The sequence below is a fragment of the Pleurodeles waltl genome, chromosome 6, assembly GCF_031143425.1.
Source record: "Pleurodeles waltl isolate 20211129_DDA chromosome 6, aPleWal1.hap1.20221129, whole genome shotgun sequence".
In the NCBI taxonomy this organism is placed as follows: Eukaryota; Metazoa; Chordata; class Amphibia; order Caudata; family Salamandridae; genus Pleurodeles; species Pleurodeles waltl.
Window position 1 is genome coordinate 724,318,884 of NC_090445.1, and position 22,800 is coordinate 724,341,683.

Genomic DNA, 22,800 nt, shown 5'->3' on the forward strand with positions numbered 1-22,800 from the left:
GCGGTGCTACTTGCCGGAGGCTATCGCCTTTCTTTATTTCTGCATTCCTTACGGCCAGGTTGTGAGTGACTGTCATATATTGGAGCACTTTACTTTTTGAGGTACCATAATAAAGGAACGGCGATCTTATGAGACATAATCTTTTGGCTTTTTGTTGGCGGCAATTCAGAATGAGATTTACTGTTTGCAGGATTCCAAACAGCCGGGACAAATGATTCTTGTCAACATTCACTGAGATATGAACGAGTTACTTCTTCAAATATACGTGACATTAACAAAAGGCTCAGTGGGTTAACTGAATCATAGGAAGAAGTGCAAAATAGATTTTCTTCACCTTATTCTTTCTCCTCATGTTTGTTTCTTTATACGTACTGTAGTATTGTTTAGGAGGAGGGGCGGTGAGACCCTTAAGTGATTATTAGTGGCCGTAGTTGGCTTGGGGCATCCATTGGTGATACTGATGGAACATAGTCAGGCTTTGGACTAGTTCTGCCCTTATGAGTTATGGGCAGGCCAGGTCGTTTTGGTTTTAGTGAGACCTTATGAGAATAGACAGACAATGTGATAATTAACACTGTGTATTTTTCTTTACAGTTATCCCGTCCCTGCTGATCCTTCCCCTTCCTTCCCTCGCTTGATTATTCCAATGCACTGTGGTTTTTTATCGGTGACTTGGTGGTGTCAGGAGGTGGACCTTGTTTGCATCACACCGAGTCTGAGGAGTACCTACACCGTGACAGAATAACGCACCCACGTATAATACTCCTCCTGCTCGGTGTAATGCAAAGATGGCATCTATGGATGATGTATTACAGGCGTTAGTGGTAGTGCAGCAAGAGTTGGCAGATTCTAGGGTGGAGGCAGCGGCCCTAAGGGACAAGGTAGAAAGGCTTACTAGGAATCCCTTCGATGCCTCAGCATCTACACCGCAGGTAACCGTGAACGTCTCCCCTCCAATCCTTTTGGCCAGTCCGGAACGGTTTTCAGGGGACCCCAGGAAAGTTCAGGCTTTTTTAACGCAGTTGTCTCTTCAATTCTCATGTAGACCGGCGTCTTTTCCCTCTAACCTTTCCAGGGTAATGTTCGCTATTTCTTATCTCTCGGGAGATGCAGCTAACTGGGCAGTGCCGTTAGTTAGAAACGATGACCCATTATTATCGGATTGGAATGCCTTTCGGTCGGCCTTTGAGAAGGTGTTTGATCACAGAACAACCACCTTTAGTGCTGATAGAGAATTGCTGGAACTGAGACAGGGGAGGTCTGACCTGGTTACTTATCTTACGACCTTCAATAGACTGGTGGCGGAATCAGAGTGGCCAGAGGAGAAGAGAATGTCTCTCTATTATCAAGGATTAAGAGACGACATGAAGGATATCCTAGCCCAAATAGATCCACAGCCTTCCACGTGTACTGAACTTGTGAATCTTACCTTGAGATTGAATCATCGGCTAGCAGAGAGAAGGGGAGAGCGTAGAGCGGGTGATAGGCGGCCGGTCATTCCAGAAAGGGAGGGGCGACCAGTTCCTAATTCCCATGATTTATGCGGGGAACCTATGGAAGTGGGAGCCGTTAGGGCACCTCTGTCAAGGGCCGAAAAAGAGAGTAGGAGGGTACAGGGGTTGTGCATGTATTGCGGCAGGAAGGGTCATTATGTGAGAGAGTGTCCCCAAAAACCAAGAAAAAGGTTCTCCTACTCCCCCACTCAAAAGGCCGTGGTGACGTCAGGGAAGATATCAGAGAAAGAGGATTTGCCCTTTATAGAACCCCTATCGGGGTTCCGGTTGACTTCTTTAACCCTCTTGCCACAAGAAGAAAAGGCGTCACACCTTTTGTTATCCGTAGAGCTGGTGTCCCAAGATCGAACCCATCCTGTGTGGGCAATGATAGACTCAGGAGCCACGGGAAATTTCATAGATGAAGGGGTGGTTAAGAGACTGGGACTTCTGAGAATTCCAAGAAAGAACCCCGAAATAGTGTTGGCAGTTGACGGTACACCACTGAAGTCCGGACCCCTTACTGAACAAACTGAGGATGTGGGGTTGGTTTTCAGTGGAGTATCTCCGGCACGCAGAGAAATAATCAGGCTAGATATAATAGAGGCTCCTCAGTATGAAATAATTTTGGGAATGCCCTGGCTAAGAAAAAGCAATCCTGTTATCGATTGGCAAACCAAGACGGTTAGTTTTCAGTCCTTGAGGAGTGAGAAAGTCTGTTCCTTATATGATAACCCCCCCGCGTTAGCGTTGGCTCAAGGGTTACAGTTGGCCACAGTGGTGGAGAAAGCGGTGATATTGCCCTCTGTTTACGCCAACTTCAAGGATTTGTTCGACGAAGGTCAGGCGGAGACATTGCCACCCCATCGTATATACGATTGCAAGATAGATCTGATTCCGGGAGCACTCCTTCCTTCTTGTAGGGTATATGCTCTATCAGACCCAGAAACCAAACATTTGCGAAGATATCTGGACCGCTTCCTGGAAATCGGGTTCATTAGACCATCTTGTTCTCCGGCAGCTTCTCCACTCTTTTTCATAGCTAAAGCGAATAAAGAGTTGAGAACCTGCATCGATTATCGAATGCTGAACAAGAACACGATTAGGAATAGATACCCTCTTCCCCTCATTCCTGTGTTATTGGAACAGGTGAAAGAGGCAACTATCTATACAAGGTTGGATCTGAAGGGGGCTTACCATCTGGTCAGAATCCGTGAAGGGGATGAATGGAAGACGGCGTTCAAGACCCGTTATGGCCTGTTTGAATACTTGGTAATGCCGTTCGGGTTGTGTAACGCCCCGGCGGCTTTCCAATACTTTCTGAACGATGTTCTCAAAGAATACGTAGACCACTTTGTGATCGTTTATATAGATGACATATTGGTGTATTCTACCTCCCTAGAGCGGCACATGGAACATGTTTCCCTAGTACTCCAGGCATTGCAACAGCACCATCTTTATTGCAAACTGAGCAAATGCGAGTTCCATGTACAGAAGGTTGAGTTCTTGGGGGTGGATTTAAGCCCGGAAGGGTTCTGCATGTCGACAAGAAAAATACAGGCGGTTCAAGAGTGGCCAGTGCCCACTAGTGTGAGAGACGTGCAATGCTTCCTGGGGTTTTCCAATTACTATAGAAGATTCATCTGTCATTTTTCCCACATTGTGTCACCTATAACAAGGTTGCTAAGAAAGGGTGTGATTTTTGTTTGGTCAGAGGAGGCAGAGGAGGCCTTCTGCTTCTTAAAACAGGCCTTCTGCTCAGCGCCTATACTTCAGCATCCACAGCCAGAAGTACCTTTTATAGTCGAAGCAGATGCCTCGGATATAGCCATTGGGGCTGTGTTATCCCAAAGAAACAAGACCTCGGGACAGCTTCATCCGGTTGCGTTTTTATCTAAGAAGCTATCTGCTGCGGAACTCAACTATACGGTGGCAGAAAAAGAACTACTAGCCATCAAGAAGGCATTTCAGGAATGGAGACACTATCTCTGGGGGGCCCAACACCCGGTCACGGTATATACTGATCACCGAAACCTGCAGTATATGAAGGAGGCTAGACAGCTTACCCAGCGGCAAATGAGGTGGATGCTGTTCTTTTCAGAATATGAGTTTGTAGTAACCTTCCGTCCTGGGGTCGACAATCGCAAGGCAGATTCACTGTCTAGACAAAGGGACGCGAGGAACATCACTTCAAGACCTGATGAAGCAATCATCCAACCGGAAAAAGTGCTTTGTGCCCTTCATATCTCTCACTTCCTAGAAAAGGTCTCTAAGCATAAGTCTGCTGCTCAGTGGAAGGAGTGGGCCGAAGTAAGTCAGGACCGTACCCTTAAGCATGGAATACCGTTGCAAGGTAATCGTTTGTATTTACCAACACCTGAACTTCGAATGCAAGCCTTCAATTGGTGTCATGATGCGGTAACAGCTGGTCATCCGGGGTACACCAAGACTGCGCAAATAGTTCAACGACATTTCAGGTGGAAAGGTTGGGCTAAGGACGTTGCGACATGGGTAGCTCGGTGTGAGATATGTGCTCGATCCAAGGGAGAAAACGCGAAGAGCCAGGGCAAGCTGATGCCTTTGCCCACTCCGGAAAAACCATGGCAAACCATCAGCGTGGATTTTGTGGTAGGATTGCCAATGGATCAGGGGTACAATGCTATCATGGTGGTAATCGATAGTCTTACCAAGATGGGTCACTTTCTCCCTTGTAGAAACCTACCTACAGCAAGTCAGACCGCCCATCTAATTCTGTCTCAAGTGGTGCGGTTACATGGTTTACCAAGAACCATTATTTCAGACAGAGGCCCCCAGTTCGTTGCTAGGTTTTGGCGCATGTGGTGCAAGGTTCTGCGCATTGAATCCGCCCTATCCACCAGTTTCCACCCACAAACCGATGGCCAGACGGAGCGCCTCAACCAAACCCTGAAGAAATATCTGAGGTGCTATGCAAAGGACGCCCAGGAATCGTGGGTGTCATTGCTATGGCTGGCCGAACTATCGTACAACAATGCTTGGCATAGCTCGATAAGGGAGTCTCCTTTTCGTGCTAACACAGGGTTCCACGCGGAGATGTTGCCCATAATCATACCTCGGGATGTCACGGATCAACCTACTGTCCATGCTATGGTTAAGAACCTACAATCCATGCAAAAAAAAATACGACTTAATTTGGATAAAGCCAAGGAACAGTATAAGAAATGGGGTGATGTACATCGGCGTGAGGGGCCGGTGTATCAGCCAGGGGATCGAGTGTGGCTTTCCACCAAGTATATACGCTTTAAGATGCGTAGCATCTTTCATCCTCGTTACATTGGTCCTTATGAGGTGGTACGCAAGATAAACCCTGTGGCTTACCGTCTCAACTTACCTGCTTCCTTAAGAATCCATCCGGTGTTTCATTGCAGCCTTTTGAAGCCAGCTCTGTCAGCGACCCGGCGGGCGGTGCCTCCGGTGGTTAGAGACGGGCAGCTGGAGTATGAGGTGCGCAAGGTGTTGGATTCCAAACTACGGGGGGGTAAGTTATGGTACTTGGATTCGTGGAAGGGGTATGAGGCCGAGGAGGATTCATGGGAGCCGGAAGGCAATGTCCATGCCCCTAGGGCGGTGCAACGGTTTCATGCTTGTCATCCCACTAAACCTGGCCCTAGGAGGCGCTTTGGAGGTAGGCGTACTGTCAGGTGCTAGCCGGCGCCTACAGGGCCGATCGGGAGATTGTAGTCATTAGGGACTACACCTCCCATGAAGCCCAGCGCGGTAGAGATCGCGTAAGAGTCAGCGCACCCTGGAAAGGGTGTGCGTTATTCTGTGCTAATGAGGCAGGTCGGAGCCTCAACGAAGTCGGAGCGGACGGCGTTCCCCAGGGGGGAAATCATCGGCGGCCGGAAAAGAGGAATGAGATTCATCAGGGCCCCCTCCTGGAAACTGACCTTTTACCGGCAGAAGGAGTTCCTAGCTGCTCCTCCGTTCGAAATCCAAGTACTAAGGAGGTGGTAAGCGGCAAGCGGTGCTACTTGCCGGAGGCTATCGCCTTTCTTTATTTCTGCATTCCTTACGGCCAGGTTGTGAGTGACTGTCATATATTGGAGCACTTTACTTTTTGAGGTACCATAATAAAGGAACGGCGATCTTATGAGACATAGGTGGTCATTCTGACCCTGGCGGTCTTTGACCGCCAGGGCGGAGGACCGCGGGAGCACCGCCGACAGGCCGGCGGTGCTCCAATGGGGATTCCGACCGCGGCGGTAAAGCCGCGGTCGGACCGGCACCACTGGCGGGGTCCCGCCAGTGTACCGCCGCCCCATTGAATCCTCCGCGGCGGCGCAGCTTGCTGCACCGCCGCGGGGATTCCGACCCCCCCTACCGCCATCCAGATCCCGGCGGTCGGACCGCTGGGATCCGGATGGCGGTAGGGGGGGTCGCGGGGCCCCTGGGGGCCCCTGCAGTGCCCATGCCACTGGCATGGGCATTGCAGGGGCCCCCGTAAGAGGGCCCCTACATGTATTTCACTGTCTGCTGCGCAGACAGTGAAATACGCGACGGGTGCAACTGCACCCGTCGCACAGCTTCCACTCCGCCGGCTCGATTCCGAGCCGGCTTCATCGTGGAAGCCTCTTTCCTGCTGGGCTGGCTGGCGGTCTGAAGGCGACCGCCCGCCAGCCCAGCGGGAAAGTCAGAATTACCGCCGCGGTCTTTCGACCGCGGAACGGTAACCTGACGGCGGGACTTTGGCGGGCGGCCTCCGCCGCCCGCCAAGGTCAGAATGAGGGCCATAATCTTTTGGCTTTTTGTTGGCGGCAATTCAGAATGAGATTTACTGTTTGCAGGATTCCAAACAGCCGGGACAAATGATTCTTGTCAACATTCACTGAGATATGAACGAGTTACTTCTTCAAATATACGTGACATTAACAAAAGGCTCAGTGGGTTAACTGAATCATAGGAAGAAGTGCAAAATAGATTTTCTTCACCTTATTCTTTCTCCTCATGTTTGTTTCTTTATACGTACTGTAGTATTGTTTAGGAGGAGGGGCGGTGAGACCCTTAAGTGATTATTAGTGGCCGTAGTTGGCTTGGGGCATCCATTGGTGATACTGATGGAACATAGTCAGGCTTTGGACTAGTTCTGCCCTTATGAGTTATGGGCAGGCCAGGTCGTTTTGGTTTTAGTGAGACCTTATGAGAATAGACAGACAATGTGATAATTAACACTGTGTATTTTTCTTTACAGTTATCCCGTCCGTGCTGATCCTTCCCCTTCCTTCCCTCGCATGATTACTCCAATGCACTGTGGTTTTTTATCGGTGACTTGGTGGTGTCAGGAGGTGGACCTTGTTTGCATCACACCGAGTCTGAGGAGTACCTACACCGTGACAACTATGACCTGAACCTAATACTCTTGCTGTTAAGGACTAATGCACAGTAATACCCAAGGTGCTGTGGTACTTGTTAAGCCATAGAGACAAAAGCTGGTCCCTTGTCCAAGTGGAATGCCGCCAATGCATTTGTACCGATAAAAGCCTGTAAATCTTCAATAATAGTTTGAGCATCAGCCAATCACTGTGGCCATTCCCATAGAAATCTAGAACACGAGTCAACAGCCAATAAGATACATTTAAACATCCCATCCGTATTGAGTGGTCCGCAATGATCTGAATAGACACATTGTAATGGCTTACTTGATACTGAAGGGGGTGTCTGCAGTGGGCGTGCAACAGTGGAACTTTTAATTTGTTGACAAATGTCACAACAGAGGACATATTTTTTTGTCTTTTTATAAAGACCCTCCATCAGTAGCATTTTTGTGACAGGGAAACTGTAGCCGCCACACCAGCCTGAGCAGATATTAATCCTTCATGAGCAACAATTATTCTAACCTGCAGTCATGGTTAGGTATCACTTAATCACACACCAAGCTAATAGAGGCAAAAAGGGATATTTTGAGAACTCAACAGGAAGAAGTATTTTATTGAATAGCTTTTAGGTAGGGGCGTGCCACTAGCCTAAGCACTCACCGCAGCCATAATGTCATCTTCTATTCTTGTATGTGAACGAATAATTGCAGCTACTAAAACAGTCTGCACAACCGCCTTAGCAGCTTCATCAACCTATTAATTCCCAACAACACGTACACCAACACGTTGATGAATCAATGTGTGAATGACATGAGCACGTGGCAAAGCACCTTTCAAAGCTGCCACCTTTCTCCAAAGCAACATATGCTTGAAATAATTACTTTTAAAATCTCTGAATCCATTCAGGCATCAATAATGTAAATTATCTGTTAAGGATTGGACACAATGAAAGGATTCACATACTACGAGTGTGGGAAATTCTGCATGCGTATTCTGCAGTACCAGAACGAAAGCTTTCTTTTCAGCCAGCTCAGTGTTAAACTCACTCAAAGTTTCTGTATATGTTTTGGTACCTGAGATGCACCATCTTCCACAACACCATTTACTGCAGCACATGCGGCTGAGTATTTAAGTTTAGTACCAAGCATAAGCTGGGTTGTACATCAGTATATATTATGTAACCATACTGATCTAGAGGCAACATTTCACAAGATATGGATATTCTTGTTCATACTGAATAAATTTCAGTGCAGGATCAAAATCATAATCTATATCAATAACTGTTAAGAAAGTGATGCACTGGATCCATTGTTGATGTAAGGCTTTCGTGTTAAGGACGTTTGCCTTGGTGACAAAATCTATTGCTCAAACTGGAGACTCTAAGGATGGAATGGGAGACACCATAATTTAAGACAGCTTGTTTAACAGCAGTCCAAAAACTTGCTGTTGGTGCAAAATGCATTTCTGCATTGGAGTATAAATGCAATTTATAAGCAATTCATACAGTTTCAACTTCATTAAAGGTGACATAGGTGTAACACTGGAACCCGTAATTAAGCGGATCAATAAATTAGTAGTGTTAAAATGAGTATGTAGGTGTTTAGATGCAAGCATGTCTACTTGTAGTGTTTAGAGAATAGAGGTATGTTCAGTAGTCCAATGGGTATCAGAACAATCAGGACAAAATAAATCAGACAACGGTTTAACCTATTGTGAATAATCTGGTAGGTATGTTCTACTGAACATTGTAAAGCCTAAAAGTGATTGAAGCTTGTTTAAGGAATTTAGTGGTTGTAAGAGCAAGGCAAGGGCAAGATTTGTGCCTTCATTTGATCATTTGGATCCAAAAAACAGGACACTGAGAAAAGCAAATGTAGATGTTGGAAAATTGAATTTATAGCCTTGATCAGCAAATCCTAGAATTATACGATCCACTCTGGCCAAATGTGTGCTTAATTCATCATCTGTGAGGTAAATGTCATCAAATTAAGACAATACTTCTGAATCAGTTTCTTGTAAAATTGATATCCCTCAGCAGCAAACAGACGTGGACTGTTCTTCTACCCCTGTGGGAGCTTACAGAACCTTCTCCGGGTTCTTAATGCTGTGAAAACAGTGAAATCCCTGCTTTCAAGCTCTATGACCCTCATTATGACATTGGCGGTAAATCCCGCTTACCTCCATGCCGACTGCCGCCGACATAACAACGATCCATCATTATACAGCCACACACACAAGTCCACCAGCCCAAAGGTCAGTGATAAACTGGCAGTATCCAAACCCACACCGTTACTCCAACAGAACTACGCCCACAGCATTATGAACCATGAATCACTGTGGTGGACATTCAATGGCGGTAAACCATTGGTGGTACATACCACCACGCTCAAAATACACACACACTACCAAAACAGCACCACATTGAACAATTCAAACTATACACACCTGACACACATACACACCCACACACCCACACCACTATAAAACACACGCCCACAACCCTTTACGACTAGAAAGAATTGATACAGAGAGAGACAGCAAGAGAACCCACACAACCAGAGCCACAAAACATCATCACCTATACACCATCCACGCACTTTACATCACACACCCCAACACATCACCCCACACACCCTCACCCTCACCACTCACACTACACCCATGGCACCACAACGACACCCCAGATTCTCTGAGGAGGAGCTGAGGGTCGTGGTGGAGCAGATCATCCAGGTAGAGCCACAGCTATTTGGAGCACAGGTGCATCAGACATCAATTACAAGGAAGATGGAGCTATGGAGGAGAATCGTGGACAGGATCAACGCCATGGGACAGCACCCCAGAACAAGGGATGACATCAGGAAGAGGTGGAATGACATACGGGGGAAGGTACGTTCCACAGCAGCAAGACACCAACTAGCTGTTCAGAGGACTGGCGGTGGACCCCCACCTCCTCCCCCACAACTAACAACATGGGAGGAGCAATGCTTGGCAATCATGCATCCTGAGGGCCTGACAGGAGTAGGAGGAGGACTGGACTCTGGTAAGTCAAATCTCTATTATATTCATCCCCCCTACCTGCATACCATCACAAACCCCCACCCTTACCCTCACTCCCATCACTCCACCACCTCCCACATCCCCCACCATCACAACTAACTCATCCCAATACCTAGTGCTTAATTTGTAAATAAAAAGGTGCTGGTGCCCAAAGCCCTCCTCTTAAACACACGCCTGCTGCAATTAAATGTGCGAACAATGAATACTGATGCAGCGTAATCCTGAAGCCATATCGGGCCTCTTTAACCCATATAAAGCCACTCGCTGCCCCTTCAGCTCACTCTTGCAGCTTTTTACTTTCTCCTTTTGTGATGCTTTTTCGTATTCCACTTCATCTGTCTTTCCCATACATGCTCGCAGCAAATCCATGTGGCAGAAGAATAAGCCCCGGCCCTCAAAAATAAGTGCCGGTGCTCAGTACCGGAAACAACAAGCACAAATTAAACACTGCCAACACCAAGCCCTGCATGTAACACCAATGCATGGATATCCCTCACAGACCTGCATGGACACCTATCACCACTGCATGCACACTGGGGAGAATCACCTAGCCCACCAAATAGCAACTCACACAAAGGAAAATCTGGCAGGGCAACAACAATCATAGAGGCCAACACACCCATGCACATGATGTCACACGCAGAAACAATAACACTGCATTTACATCCCCACAGGTCCCCCAGCCAATGTCACTGGAGAAGAGGAGCCAGCAACATCGAGTTCCCCCCCCCCCAGAAGAGGCCCACAGTGATGAAAGCAGCTCTGCTCATCTGGATGACCAACCTGGCCCATCAGGGATCTCCGGACAGTCGGTTACCCAGGCACACTCTCACACCACCACAGAGCCTCCCCCTTCAGGAAACACCACCACAGCACCCACCCAGCAGGCCCATACCTCTGTCCCCAGGACACGTCAGTCAGCAGTGTGTCCACCACTACAGGGACCCCAGGCCACCCCACAAACACAGGACGATCAGGGACCTGGGGTCAGTGGCAGTGGGCACACGGTTCAGGGGACAGAGGCGCAGGACAACAGGGAAGCTGGGAGGACTGCTGTGCGACAGAGGGAGGACAGGCCCAGGGAACCGACTCTCCAGGAGGCACTCACTGTGATCCTGGGAGCATACCACCATTCCCAGGAGACGATGGGCCAGATACTGGACAAGTTGCAGGAGAACATGCGGCTGCACGAGGGACAGTACCTGGGGAGGACTTGAAGAACACTAACACCACTCTGGTCTCCATTGCAGGGGTATTCGCAGACATGGTCAACACAATGAGGGAAGCAGTGGCACCTCACCGGGCCTCTTCCACCAGCCAAACAGATGAACAGACCTCCACCTCCGCTGCCTCGAGTGGACAGGAGGCCCGCAACAGGACCAACAGGCCACCAGCACACCTCCCCCTGCAGAAGGAGAGCCACCCAACAAACATTCCCTGCGATCCAGGCAGAAGCCAGAGACTATTACCAAGACCCCCACCAGGAAATAAGACTCTCCTGATTGTCTCCCTTGTGTCCCACTCTGTCACCCTGTCCACCTTGAACTGCCATTGCTTCCCTTCCTATGCCCCCTTGGACAATGCACCTGTGCTACCAATAAACCGACTCTACCCTGGACTTTCCTCCATCATCACCCCAGCCCACTGCACATCCACTTCTACCTCTTAAAACTTAAATAAACACCCTTTGAAAAAATAGTATGGAGTATGTCAAATGATGTAAGTATGTATTAGTTCAACAAGGTTTAAACATTGAAAATCAACTGTACAGAAATGTAAACATAGGAATGACCTGTAGTTGGCTGCAGTCTACACACCAGGAGAGATAGTGGGGCACAAATATCTGCAAATAGAGATGCCAAAGGCTACAGTGAGTGGCCATAGAAGTGGAAAAAACAGCCTGCTAGTGATTATGTCAAACACAAAAATGTCAATTAAATGTGAAGTTACACCTTCTTACCTGTGTGTCATTGGAAGTATTAACGGATTATTGCACTTCTGTTGCCTCATCCTCATCCTCTACCTCCTCATCTTCACTGTCCACTGGGTCCACTGCTGCCACACGGCCATCTCCAGACTCATCCTCCTGCAGAAGAGGCACCTGGCGACATAAGGCAAGGTTGTGCAACATGCAGCATGCCACAATGATCTGGCACACCTTCTTGGGTGAGTAGTACAGGGATCCACCTGTTAGATGGAGGCAACGAAACCTGGCCTTCAGGAGTCCGATGGTCTTCTCTATAATTCTTCTTGTTCGCCAATGTGCCTCATTGTAACGTTCATCAGCCCTTGTCCTGGGATTCCTCACAGGGGTCAGTAGCCATGAGAGGTTGGGGTAACCTGAGTCACCTGCAAATACTGAGGGACAACTGTTAGCCACACACCAACCCTTAGGGCCCACACCATACCCATACACCAACACCCACTGGGTGAGAACCAGGGCTCACCTATTAGCCACACCTTGTGCCTCTGGAGTTGAGCCATCACATATGGGATGCTGCTATTCCTCAGGATAAAGGCATCATGCATAGACCCAGGATATTTTGCATTGACGTGGGAGATGTACTGGTTCGCCAGGCACACCATCTGCACATTCAAGGAGTGAAAGCTCTTTCAATTTCTGAACACCTGTTCATTTCGCCGGTGGGGGACAAATGCTATATGTGTACCATCAATTGCCCCAATAATGTTGGGGATATGTCCCCTTGCATAGAAGTCAGCTTTCACTGTGGCCAAATCCTCCACCTGGGGGAAAACGATGTAGCTGCACGTGTGTTCAATCAGGGCAGACAACACTCTGGTCAGTAGTATTGAGAACATTTGGTAAGACATTCCTGCTGCCAAGCCCACTGTCACTTGGAAGGAGCCAGTTGCCAGGAAATGGAGCACTGATAGCACTTGCACAAGAGGGGGGATCAGTGGGGTGACGGATAGCAGATATCAGGTCAGGCTCCAATTGGGCACACAGCTCTGTGATTGTGGACCTGTCCAGTCTATAGGTGAGGATAATGTGCCTGTCCTCCATTGTTGCCAAGTCTACCGGGGGTATGGACACGGGGGTTATCTCCATCTCTGATTCATCCGCAGCGGTTCCAATCTATGGGGCAAAATGGTGAGGAGCTGATTAGTATCTCTTATTTCCAACCACTAAACATCAATGCATGTCGTGATTGTAACAGTATTTTTTTGGAGAGGTCCAAATGGTGCATATGTGTACTGTGACGCAGTTAGGAGCCATGGCCTGTCTCCCCCCCCCGAAATGGCGTCCGCCTGTCCTGTTTGGAGGGACAGGTGGAAATGAGGTAATTCCGCTGACGTTGTGCGCCTTTGCGGGAGGCGGTCGAAAACCGCTGTGCAACTCCTCATTGGTTACCATTGGGCCCTATGGGTTATAGTGGCCAATTGTGATGTACGCTGGGGATGATGGTATGCACCGCTGCGGACGTCACTGCCATTTTCTATCCGTTCATTCACTTGCTACCTGACTTTCAACAGGAGAGGACCTACACTGCAAGTGCTGCTGTGATCTGTGTCTGGAACTGACCATGGCTCGTATCACTGGGGAAAGGGACCCTGCCTTCACCTCAGTGGAGTTGGAAAGACTGGTGGATGGGGTCCTACCCCAGTACCGAATGCTGTATTGGCCTCCAGACCAACAGGTGAGTATAACGTGAGTATGATGCATGGGGCGTGAATGCATGGAGTGCTGTGTGTGAGGGCCTCATGTAGGGGGTGTTGGTGGATGGGCCCTGGGCAGCGTGCTGCATGTATGGTGGGCCATGTGTGTGCTAATGGGGATGGGAAAGGGCATGGTGGTCCATGAGTGTAACAGGCACTATTAGTCAGACTAATATCTTTTCCTGTGTCCATTTCCCTGCAGTCAGCGCCCATCAGAAAAAGGTTATATGGCGTGCCATAGCCAAGGACGTGCGGACCCTGGGGGTCTATGGCAAGTGGAGCACCCACTGTCGCAAACGGTGGGAGGACCTGAGAAGCTGGGCACGGAAGACGGTGGAGGCCCAGCTGGGGATGGCCTCCCAACGAGAAAGGGGTGCCCGTCGAACCCTGACCCCCTGATGGCCTGCATACTGGCAGTGGCCTCTCCGGAGCTGGATGGGTGCTTGGGGGCATCATAGCAGCCACAAGGGGGTGAGTACAGTACCCCAATATACAACTTGCGCATGGTGGGGTTGAATCCGGGTGGGGGATGTACGCCTGTGGGTGTCCCTAGGCCAGGCCTGACATTGCAACATAGGTCCCATGTTGGGCAAGGTTCTGATGTAAAATACCTCCAACCAAGCTAGTAGGTATCCACTACTGGTCAAGGGTCTGTAGGGTCTCTGTTAGGCTGGGAGGTGTCTCTATCCCTGGGCTGGTGACTAGCATTGTGACTGGTAGTGCATTGCATAGTGCTTAAAGCGGTTCCCTGTGTGTGTGTGTCATGTAGGCCAACGTTGGTGTTGTTTGCGCCATTGACCAAGTGTATCCTTTGTCTCGCCAACCCCCCTTTTTGTTTTGTCACCCTGTCCTTATGTGCATTAGCATCATCTGGTGGAGGAGCTGAGGCACCGGCGACGGAGGGAGCTGCATCCCACAGGGTCCAGGAGGCCGAATCCACTGACGGTGAGAGCACCAGGGGACAGAGGGTGAGGGGTGCACCACGGCGGACAAGAGTGGACAGTACTGACACGGATTCCTCCTCTGATGTAAGCTCCCTGGTGGTGGCGGACACCTCTGTGCCCACCACAGGTTCAGCCGCCACCCCCGTACCAGCACTGCCCTCCCAGCAGCCCCTCAGCGTGTTTCCTGTGCCTGCTTACCCAGGAGGGTGGGCATCTCCTTCGCCCCAGGCACCTCAGGCCCTGGGCAGCGTGCTGCATGAATGGTGGGCCATGTGTGTGCTAATGGGGATGGGAAGGGGCATGGTGGTTCATTAGTGTAACAGACAGGACGGTCTGACTAATATCTTTCCCTGTGTCCATTTCCCTGCAGGTCAGCGCCCATCAGCAAAAGGGTATATGGTGTGCCATTGCCAAGGACGTGTGGACCCTGGGGGTCTACGGCAGGCAGAGCACCCCCTGTTGCAAACAGTGGGAGGACCTGAGACACTGGGCACTGAAGATGGCGGAGGCCCAGCTGGGGATGGCCTCCCAAGGAGGAAGAGGTGCTGGTTGAACCCTGACCCCCCTGATGGCCCACCTACTGGCAGTGGCCTATCCAGAGCTGGATGGGCGCATGGGGGCATCACAGAAGCCACAAGGGGGTGAGTATAGTGCCCCTATATACAACTTGCGCATGGTGGGGTGGTATCCGGGTGCGGGATGTGCGCCTGTGGGTGCCCCTAGGCCAGGCCTGACATTGCAGCATAGGTCCCATGTTGGGCAAGGTTCTGATGTAAAATACCTCCAACCAAGCTAGGAGGCATCCACTACTGGGCAGGGGTCTGTGGGTCCCAGGTATGCTTCAAGTGGTGGTAGGTGTCCCTATCCCTGGGCTGGTGTCTAGCATTGTGACTGGTAGTGCATTGCATAGTGCGTAGGGCAGTTCCCTGTGTGTGTGTGTCGTGTACGCTAACGTTGGTGTTCTTTGCGCCTTTGACCAAGTGTATCCTTTGTCTCGCCCCCCCCTTTTTTGTTTTGTCACCCTGTCCTTATGTGCATTAGCATCATCTGGCGGAGGAGCTGAGGCACCGGCGACGGAGGAAGCTGCATCCCACAGGGCCCAGGAGGCCATATCCACTGACGGTGAGGGCACCAGTGGGACGGAGGGCGAGGGGAGCACCACAGCGGACATGAGGGGACAGTACTGACATGGATTCCTCCTCCGATGGAAGTTCCCTGGTGGTGGCGGACACCTCTGTGCCCACCCCAGCTACAGGTACAGCCACCACCCCCCGTACCAGCACCGCCATCCCAGCAGCCCCTCAGCATGTTTCCCGTGCCTGCTCACCCAGGAGGGTGGGCCTATCCTTCGGCCCAGGCACCTCAGGCCCTGCTCCAGTTAGCCCTGCTGCCCTGAGTGAGGAGGATATTGACCTCCTTTGAGCCATCTCTGTTGGGCAGTCAACCATTGTGAATGCCATCCAGGGGCTGGCATCCCAAATGCAACAGACAAATGCATTCCTGGAGGGCATTCACACTGGCATGGCGGCCCAACAGAGATCAATCCAGGCTCTGGCCTCCTCTCTGATGGCAGCCATTGTCCCTGTTTCTAGCCTCCCCCTCCAACTTCCTCTACCCAATCCCATTCCCTTCAACCCCAACCTAACCCAAGCACACAGTCAGACAAGCATGCACCCAGGACAACACACAAGAGTGGACATGGCAAACACAAGCACCAAACTTCAATCCCACAGGCACTCACACAAACACCATCCGCTGCCTCCACTGTGGCCACCTCCTCGTCGTCGTCCATCTCCCTCCCAGTTGCATCTACACTCACACCTCATCCACTACCCCTATCACCAGCACACCTATCAGCACACGCCCCTCACTGGCAGTCACCACCCCCACATCCATGCACATGTCCCTTGTGTCCTTTCTCACTGTGTCTGTGCTCCCTCCTCCTAAAGTACACAAACGCAAGCACTCAGACACCCAACAGCCATCCACCTCACAACAGAATCCAGCCCATGCACCTGCACCCAAACACAGCAGATAGACACCTCCTACAACCACTCCCTCTACCTCCACTCCCAGACCATCTCCCTCTTCCCACCCTAGTGTCCTTAAGAAGCTTTTCCTCACCAACATTGACCTCTTCCCTAGCCCTCCCCCACCCCATCCCTCACGTCAGGCCAGGGTGGTCAGAACTCAGCCAAGCTTCCACCCAGTCCAGGGGCATGGTAGTGTCCACAGCTACACCAGGGTGGCTGCACCAAGTGCTGCAAGGAAGGACAAGGAGGCACCCCCAGCTACTGCAAAGATGGGCAAGGAGGCACCCTCAGCTGGTAAAAGGAAGGGCAACGAGCAGTCCCCAGCTGCTGCCAAGAGGAGCAAGGAGCCATCCCACGCTGCTGGCAGGAAGGGCAAGGGGCCTACACCAGTAGGCAAAAAGGACAAGAGGCCTGGTGCTGGGACTCAGTCGGAGTCCCCACCACCAACCATGGTGGGTCAGCCGTCGGAGGCTGCAGGGAATGGGCTGGAGCATCCCCCCACCACTGCCAGCACCGCCACCAACACCACTGCCAGCAGCAGCAGCCGGAGTGGGCAGCCGTCTGAGGCTGCAGGGGAAGGGCAGGAGCCTCCCCCCACCACTGCCAGAACCGACACCAGCACCCCCACTGCCACCACTGAGCAACTGTCACCGCCGGCGGACAGTGTGTACTCCTTCATCCATGGGCTGTTGTGCGTCCTGGCCCCTGCAAATCCTGTGGGTCTGACACCCAGGTGAGTGACTGTAACCTTGCACTCCCCAAGATCTGCATCACAGGGCACAATGCCCCCACCAGAACCAGTGGAAGAAGCCATCCACTCACCGTATCCTCCCCAGGATGAAGATAATTGGGAACGATGCCCCCTCCAGAACCAGTGGAAAAGCCATCCACTCACCCCGTCCTCCCCAGGATGAAGATAACTGGGCACAATGCCCCCTCCAGAATTAGTGGAAGTAGCCATCACTCACCGCATCCTCCCCAGGATGAAGAGAACTGGGCACAATGCTCCCTCCAGAACCATACACTAGAGAGACAGTGGCCTTGCACTCCCCAGGACCAAGCAGTGGGCAAATCACCCACTAAAGAGACTGTGGCCTTGCACTTCCCAGGACCAAGCAGTGGGCAAATCACCCACTAGAGAGACTGTGGCCTTGCACTCCCCAGGACCAAGCAGTGGACAAATCACCCACTAGAGAGACTGTGGCCTTGCATTCCCCAGGACCAAGCAGTGGGCAAATCACCCACTTGAGAGACTGTGGACTTGCACTCCCCAGGACTGAGTAATGGGCATGTTGCCCCCTCCAGAGCATGTAGGCAAGTTACCCAGTTGAGAGACTGTGGCTTTGCACTCCCCAGGACAGAGTAATGGGCATGTTGCCCCCTCCAGGACCAGTGGCGTTTTACCATCTTCTGGCTGAGGTGCCCCCCCCCATTCCCTATCCCCCTGAGGTGACTGTCTATTTTCAACCTGCTGCCCCTGCAGTGTTCTCTCTGTGTTGCTGCAGGAATGAGGTTGGGCCTTGGACTTTGTGATGTGGCCCTGTGGCCCACGGACATTGAGGACTGGGCAGTGTCCCTTGCATTGTAAATATGTATATACTTTTTGATTTGGATGCATGTATTACTAATATATTTATCTTATTACACTCTTTTTACTCTATTTTGGTTATCCTTGCATTATTCCTGAGGGAATGCACCAGGACCTCTGAATAGTGAGCACGTGGAGCTGGGCTGGCTCCCTTATATAGAGTCAAGCCCAGCCCACAAACCACACCCAGTCATGCTGCAGGGAAAGCTTCTAGATGGTCCTAGAAAGGGACCACACCCTAACACACTCAGTAAGCCTGCAGCAATACCTTGCAAATGAACAGTTATTGCAAACATCATTAATAGTGCTTTTCAAGGTTAAACTCTGCAATGCAAAAGGTTAACATACTGCATATAAACACAATGCATGAATTATGCTCTTGCATAAAGACTGGGTTTTGCATTTTTGTTGGCCGTAGAGCGCGCACTGTCCTGATGTTGACAGTGTGTTAAAGTGGCTGTGTGTCTGAGCGGTTTCTGCAGTGGTCATAATTTCATATTTCTTACCGCCGGCCTTTTGGCGATATTACCGCCGCTTTATCACCGACCGCCAGGGTTGTAATGAGGGCCTATATTTTGACAGAGAAAAAAACATTGGAAATGTCCAATGTTGTTTTGTATTTTTTACGCAGAATATGTTTCATGAAAGCTGTGCTGTGGTCATTTTATTTAGCAAAAGTCTTTGTGTGACTGTATGATTGATCTGGTATAATTACAGGAAATAATGGATTATTCATAGGAGAGCCACATGGCTCAATAACACCCTGATATTCTAATTGTGATAGAATCTCGCTAACAGGGACTTCATTTCATGTTTAATAGGGTGTTCTGATTGAACTTTCGGACTGGACCTTATGAGCATAACATGAGAAGGCAAGTCTTTATCCCAGCCTGCCTGATTGTGAAACAATTCTGGGTCTTGTGCAAGAGATGATTTTGCAACATATGCTTGTTTACCATCTACAGGAACAAAAACAGAAAAGGATGGTAGTATTACATCCTCCCCTGTGGAACTTTTCTAACAAACTCAGGTGGCCAATCTACCTCAGCCAAGAGAATGTAATTTGCATTAGTCAAATTCAGCCAGAATATTACTTTAATAGTATGTGGTATTTCAACCTCTATTTGGGTATCCAAATCATAAAGTGTATCAGGAGAGCTTAGATTCTAATCTGGTGTTTCAACTTGTATATAGTCATTAGTCGGTCTCACTGCCAGAAACTCTTGAACAGATCTGGTGAACTATTGTGACCTCTGCTGTGCTGTCTAGCAGAGTTTTCACCCACGTCTTGTTCTGAAGAAGAGTTGTTAGTATTTGTAGCATATGTAGTGGAAGTTCCTGCCACTTTCTTCTTTTTAAATGTTGTTTTTTGTTGTGGAAGATTCTCTTCCTTTGTTATGATGAGATTGGAGGGGCGTTCTGAGTCCATTTTCAGTTTCCCATACTCTTCCTGTCTGTGTTTGCTTCGTCCCACTCTCTATAACCTTTTGTCTAAAGAGTCCTGAAAGGAACTAGAAGGACATGTGTCAGAATACTGATACCTTTAAGGCTGTTTAATTGTATCATGGTTACGTAGATTATAACAATTTTTCAAAGGTCTGCAGTTGCGGAGATCCAGACCATGTTTTGGTTTTATCTTTATTTTTATTTTTATCCTAAAGTTTTTTAGAAGACTCGGGTGTCTGCTTAGTAGTATCTGTACCCAATTTAGTTTTTTACATTTTTGGCTTACTGGGCCAAACTAGCATGACTTATCAATGTATAGGTCTCAAATAATTATAGGCAGCTTGCGTTCCCGATCCGCAATGGGAACAAACATGAAATGCTGGGGTATCGCAAAAGAGCTGCCTCCCTTTAATATTTCTTAAAATAATTGAGGACACTGTGGCAAAGTTGCCAATTAGTTTCATCACCAAATCCAGGGCAGGGGCTTCCCCCTGTTCATTTTGAATTTGCTTAAGTACTTCAGGCAAAACAGCAATAGAGGGGGTGCCATGTGTAATGGTATAAATGGCAACAAAGATAGTACCACATGTGGCACAATCTTCAACTGGGAGAACCATACGAAGTGGAAGATACATTGTGAGAATTCTAAATTTATCTATGGGTCCCATATGAGGAAATACTGCTTCCACAATGGAATTTGATCCCGTTTGGTAGGAATTTTACCCATAATGGTGTTAATAGTAACTGGATTAATAGCAGGTACAGCTAGCTGTTGCAGCCAAGCTTAAAGAGCCTTTGCTGGTGCAGTATTCAATGTATGTATAATAAACTGCATTAGAATTCGACACAGTCTAACCAGATGATTTAAAAGAGCAAGCGTGTTACTCTGATTTGAATGCTCCTGAATTTGGATATGGTAATATTCCTGGCCGGCCAGGTTTCCCCCTCATTCCTGAGAGGAGCCAGTCTGACATTTTGAAGAGCATGTGGAAGGGCACTTTGAAACCAATTCTGAGGTTCCTGGTAAGTTAATACGATTTCTAAATATTCATAAGATTTAAAAGCAGCTTCAACTGGAGCTGCAGTGTATGTGTGAAATGTCTGTGTATTGGCATTGAATGCAAGAAAATTAACCCAAGAATAAAAAACTTCACATTTATAAGCTTTGTGTACCTCAACCACAAAGGTAACATCTTTACCGCCTTTGGCGACCCCAACTGCAAGTAACTGAGTAGTATCAGCCTGTCTACAGTTAACAGGAATATTAATTGGTTACGCCATATTTAAATAATGGAATTCAAAGAATGGAAATGCTGTAATGGGGGTAATCCTTTTAAATGTTCAAGCTTGAGCACCCTACAGACATAAATAGGTGCCTCCTATTAAGCTGAGGAGGATAAATCCTCTTACCACAAAAGTCTCATATAAAGGTGAAAAAGGTGCCTTGGGCAACGCAAGAAAACTACTCAGGAGACCCATTAAATAAGTATGTGGCCTAGAACAATGGTGGCTCCATGTTATACGGTTCCTACAAGTTTAATAGAACTGTGTATTATATCAACAAGGAAATCACAATATAGAGGGACTGATTTATAGTTTGGTAGAAGGGTTACTCCTTCACAACGGTGACGGATATCCCGTCTGCCGAAATATAAATACCATTATATCCACTGGGATTTATATATTTTGTCGGATGGGATATACATCACCGTGGTGACGGAATAACTCCACCATCAAACTCTAAATCAGTAAATATTGTCTTGTTTTGGCTAGCTCACAGTACCACATCTAAACCCCTATCCTGACAGCGGTAATAGATGTTATTGATAACCTCGAACATGACCACTCTGATTCCCAAGGAATTTGTGGAAACAGATCTAACCATTTTATTTCTTGCAAGCCTAAGGTATAAACAAAGTACATAAGAATTGCATTTTTAAAACATTTATTGAAATAATCGTATTCTTGTAAAGAAAATGTGAACTATGATGATTAAGCAGATGAGACACCTAGTTGTAATAAGTATTATTAGAATGGTGAAAAATACAAACAATTCTACCATGTTAATTGTTACTAATGTTAATAGATGTAGGGGGTGCACCACTCCACAACGTACAGCGGCCACAATCTGCCAAGTAAGTCCAATAACTGTAGAAATGATACAAATACGAAGCTTCTCTCAGTCATCTTCAAACGGTGTTTTATTTCTGACGTCACATGGAATACAAAAGACAAAAGCAGCCAACGCGTTTCGCCCAATACAAATGGGCTTCCTCAGGGCTGCAAATTAACATATAATCATAAGAGAGATAGAAATAAAAAGGAAATATAAGAAAATATCAATATGTCACAAAAGCACATGGTATATTTATACAAAGTGCTATTTAACGTAGTGGCAACTCAACCATATATGATACTAGATCAGTAGTGTGAAGCAGAATATTAGATATTAAATTGGTGTAGATCAAGTAGTAAAGTCATACATAGTGAAAAGGGACGGCAAAAGGGATCAGAAAGTGCATCATAAATTCTATATAGGTTGGTGAAAATTCCGTGCATAAGATGTGATAAGACGATTTAATCGTGAAAAGTGAGTACACAGAGAATAAGAAGAAGAACAGAGAGTTCCTCCGCCAAGGAAAAGATTCATATAGATGCAAAAGGTAATAGATGGTAATAGTAATGTCAGTAAGTTAAAAACACGTACCAAGAGTGTCTTCCCGATGAATCAAAAGTATTTGTACAAAGTGTAACTAACACAAGGTATATAGAGAGCCTGGTGGGAAAATAGATCAAAAAAATGTATTAAAGAATATTAACATCAAAAGGTTCCTCCACCAAGGGAAGAGATTCATATAGATACACAAGATAACAAGTAATGATAAAAGTGTCAGTAGGCCGAAAAACACGTACCAAAGTTGTGTTCCAGATAGAGCAGAGGTGATTATACACTGTATAACTCACACAAGGCAAATAGTGTGCCTGGTAATAAGGAAAAATCGAAATAATGGTTTACTTAATATGTAGTCCGACGAGCAAGAAATGCTCGTAAAGAGAAAAAAGCAAAAATAATGTGGCGGTAAATAACTCACAGTGGTAAGTAGACAAGAATATTTAAACCGGCATCATGTTGCCCTTACCTGTGTAAAATGGAAAGATAATTGAAACAAAACAGGTAGTCAGGAGGCCGGAGGTCATGTAAGAAAG